Source organism: Chiloscyllium plagiosum, chromosome 3, assembly GCF_004010195.1.
Source record: "Chiloscyllium plagiosum isolate BGI_BamShark_2017 chromosome 3, ASM401019v2, whole genome shotgun sequence".
Lineage (NCBI taxonomy): Eukaryota > Metazoa > Chordata > Chondrichthyes > Orectolobiformes > Hemiscylliidae > Chiloscyllium > Chiloscyllium plagiosum.
In genome coordinates this window covers 9,082,660-9,087,487 of record NC_057712.1, presented here as the reverse complement: position 1 = coordinate 9,087,487, position 4,828 = coordinate 9,082,660, and positions in this window count along the sequence as shown.

Sequence of the window (4,828 nt, the reverse complement as noted above, 5' to 3'; positions counted from 1 at the left end):
GTCATACTATAGGAAGGATGTGGAGGCACTGGAACGTGTGCAGAGGAGGTTTACCAGGATGTTGCCTGGTATGGTAGAAAGATCGTATGAGGAAAGGCTGAGGCACTTGGGGCTGTTTTTATTGGAGAAAAGAAGGTTTAGGGGTGACTTGATAGAGGTGTATAAGATGATTAGGGGTTTAGATAGGGTTGACCGTGAGAACCTTTTTCCACGTATGGAGTCAGTTATTACAAGGGGGCATAGCTTTAAATTAAGTGGGGGGGTAGGTATAGGACAGATGTTAGGGGTAGGTTCTTTACTCAGCGTGTCGTGAGTTCATGGAATGCCCTGCCAGTAGCAGTGGTGGACTCTCCCTCATTATGGGCATTTAAGCGGGCATTGGATAGGCATATGGAGGATAGTGGGCTAATGTAGGTTAGGTGGGCTTGGATCGGCGCAACATCGAGGGCCGAAGGGCCTTTACTGCGCTGTATTCTTCTATGTTCTATGTTCTATGTTCTATGTAATGGAACAAGATTGATATTTTGCCAATATCTAATAAAACTCAACCCATAGTGACAGCTTTTGAGAAAATGTGAAACAAAAATAGGAATTGCTGGAGAAATTTAATGGTTCTGGCAGTGTTACTGACCAGTCCAAACCTACTCAAAACATGTCCAGGAGATAGCCTAGACTCCAACTTTTTTGTATTTTAAAGGCATGTGCCAGGCATTGCATTCTGTATACAATGGTCACGATGGCGGCAGTGTAGGATGATCCTGTCCAAGCTCCTCTGTTCCACCTGTTCTTTATCTTTGTTTTTCCTATCTTTCTCTCTCTTTTTTTCTTCTCTCTCCTCAGCACTGAAGGCGAGTAATGGCACTGCAGCAGACACCAGCAGCAAGTCCCAGGAGCAGTGAACCCTGGTGCAGTACATGGGCTATGTGCCCCGGAACAGCGCGAGCTGCGAGCCCTGTTACAACACAAGGGTATGAGTCCCAGCGTAATGCGTGGCGACGAGCCCTGGAGCAATGTGTGGGGAAACAGTCCCTGAGCATCACACAGGCAGCCAGTCCCGGGCAGAGACTGGTGTGGGGGTGGCAGTTCTGGCACTTACCATGGAGCAGCTGAGGGCCAGGATGGAGCAGTCTGGGGTTTGAAGCGAAGCAGGGTAGGCTAATGGACTGGGGTTTGGCGTGGGCGATCAGACCAATTGCAGAGGCCCTATAATGTCTATTTGAAATTTTCTACCTTACTGTAATGTCACACCTTTCATGTTGTCCTATTGTTAACTTATTTTTCAACTCTGTAAGTAATGCAACTACTTTTATTCCTCTGCTGTATTCAAGTCCCTAGGTACTTGTACTTAAGAGGTCACCATGAGAAGACATACACTGCAAAAGCCTTTCACGGTGTTCCATCTGTGGAGGACATGTCACAAGGGAAGGATATTGCATTGTGTTGTATTGTTTGATTGGTCAAGCTACCAGGCCTGAAGCAAAACACATTTTATTCATAAAGAGTGGTACAAATACAGACAAAATACAAATAAAAGAATTGGCTTAACTGTAACTCCATCGAAATATTTAACAAAATAATACACTACTCAGTCACATCCCATAAACACACCCTTGGAAAAGCAATATCAGTTAAATAGATTGTCTCACACACAATTCTAGCAGCAGGAAGAGAACCCCAGCTCTCATCTATAGCAGAGAGAGGAATAATAGCTTCCACACCTAGTTTCAAGACCCCAGCAACTGCAGAAAACTTAAACTAAAAATCCTGGTTTGATGTGACTTTGACCCCACCCGTTCAGCCTGCTTCTATTGTGTCAATTTTTTAATTAAAAAAGCCCTCCCAAGCTGTTTACTTTATTGCCTTGAAGCAGACTGAATTTGGTAGATTCATTTTGGTGTATCGTTAATTGAAAAAAATACCTACAGAATTCCTTTATCCCAAACTTCTGGATAGTTTTGATTACAAGCCTTCAATGTTGCTGTTAAAGTTTAATGCGCCTTATGATTCTGGATTGCACACCGTGTGCACATCATTTCTGTCCAAATAATTATACAATACTCTCTTGAATTCCAAAATTGTACCTGTCTCAACTACATTTCCAGGCTGTGTATCTATATTCCAACAACATGCTGTGTGATTTCTCATATCATCCTTGCTTCTTTTGCACATCACTTAAGACTGTGTCCCCTCTTTCTCTCTCTCTCTTACACACACATATTCTTTTTATGAGTCGGAACAGCTTCTCCCTTTCTCCTCTATTCAGCTTGCTCATGATTTTGAAACCTGTATTGTTTTATCATAGAATCTCTACAGTGTGGAAACAGGCCCTTTGGAACAACAAGTCCACACCATCCTTCCGAAGAGTATCCCACCCAAACCTATTCCCTAACTTATTACTCTACATTTACTCCTGACTAATGCACCTACCTATACATCCCTGAACACTATGGGCAATTTAGCATTGGCCCATCCAGTGAATTCACATTTGTGCTGATGTGGTATAGAATCATAGAATCCCTATAATGTGGAAATATGTCACCTGTCAAAGGTGCAGCGCTCCGAAAGCTTGGGATTTCAAATAAACCTGTTGGACTATAACCTGGTGTCTTATGACTCCTGGCCTAACCATTTATTGAGCAACGTTATTCAGCTGCTCCCGTACTTACTTACAACATTGCAATGACAGTCTCTGGCCAGAATCGTTTGGGGTCACGATTTTGTTTTTGTTATAAAGTTAGATAGAGCCTCGAGAAAAGATTTTTTTTTACATTTGTAGCACCCTAAATACATCAATGAAAAAATGAAGTGCATTAGAAGGTTTTGGTTGATTAATGTAATGCTGGTAGTTTAAAAATCCTAATAAATGATCTGAGCAAGGAGAGACTGAGGGAGGTAAAGATTCAGAAGACCTGAGCTCCTGACAGTGAATAATTTAAGCTAACAGCTCTTGGATTTTAATAGTGATATTGCAAGATGAAAGAAGACTGGAATCAATTGTAGGCTAGCAGAGCAAGGAAATAAATCTCAAATGAACATCGACCTTGATCATGTCAGGTTAGGGAGAGCAAGGAGGAAGGACAAGTTTGGGATTAGAGATCATAGAGAGATAATTATCTATCAGATCATTGAGTTGAATCTAGCTTTTCTTTTGGCTAATTCCAAATTGTCTTGAGTTTTTGAACTGTCGTTTTAAACACAAAGCCTGACAGGTTTTCTCACCCTATCTTACCAAACTTTCATAGAATCCCTACAGAGTGGAAACAGGCCATTTGGCCCAACAAGTCCACACTGATCCTCCAAAGAGTAACCCACCCAGACCCGTTCCCTTACCCCACATTTCCCCTGACTAATGCACCTAACTTACACATCCCTGAATACTATGGACAATTTAGCACAGCCAATTCACCTAACCTGCCAATCTTTGGACTGTGGGAGGAAACCAAAGCACCCAGAGGAAATCCACACACACATGGGGAACATATGCAAACACCACACAGACAGTCGCCCGAAGCTGGAATCGAACCTGGGTCCCTGGCGCCGTGAGCCACCGTGCTGCCCTTTCATTACATATTCACTATGCATTATCCCCCGAGGTGTCAGTCATATTTGATTTCCAGCCCATCTTGGCCACATCATTCCTAGAAAAACTCACTAATCAGTGGATATCTGCCACAAGATATCAGCATCCTTGGCCTTCGCGCCATCTTTCAAAGGCCGCTGTGCACCTGGGCAAGTACTGAAATGCTGAAGCTCCTCCTTCATCAAGAGCAGAATTAGAATATAGCAGGGAAGTGGAAGGTGGCGCTCTGATTCACTATCAGGGACATGGAAGTCCCGGTGCTTGGGATGTTCCAGAAGAGTATCCTTTCTCTGGAGAACTGGCAGAGCATGCCACACCATATCTGAGATTGTCTGTCAAGACAGCATTGTCTCTAGCACGTCAAGGAATAGTCATTAATGCTTCACAAGATCAATGGCTTTTCCCACTGTACCAAAGTAAGGACCATACTCTTCTCTCTGCTACCACACTCATTCTCTGCCAATGTACTAACCTCGCACCAACACTCCTGTTCTCCCACTCCCGTTATTGGATGCAACACTTTCCTTCACTCCCTGTCACACACATTCCCAACCTTCCACACCCACTAGCCCTTTCATGTCTTCACATTGTTTCTGTAGGGTCGATATGAACTCGATGGGCTGAATGGCCTGCTTCATCACTGTAGGGATTCTATGCATCTATAATTCTACGACAAAGGGGCTCCACATTCAGATTCTCACCCCCTACAAAGTGAGAACACTTGTCCTGGATGTAAGTGAGAACTGCTGTCCTAAGACTGCGATACAATGTTGTGTGCTTGCTACACACGCAGTGTACTTGCTCTGTAAGCTGCTGGCACATGGCACAGATATGGGATTGATGACTGCATTGGCGCCACCTCGTGCTCCCGCGAGGAGGTTGAGCAATTCATCAACTTCACCAACACATTCCACCCTGACCTTAAATTTACCTGGACCATCTCTGACACCTCCCTCCCCTTCCTGGACCTCTCCATCTCCATTAATGACGACCGACTTGACACTGACATTTTTTAACAAACCCACCAACTCCCACAGCTACCTGGATTACACCTCTTCCCACCCTACCTCTTGCAAAAATGCCATCCCGTACTCCCAATTCCTCCGCCTCCGCCGTATCTGCTCCCAGGAGAAGCAGTTCCACCATAGAACACACCAGATGGCCTCCTTCTTTAGAGACCGCAATTTCCCTTCCCACGTGGTTAAAGATGCCCTCCAACGCATCTCATCCACATCCCACACCTCCGCC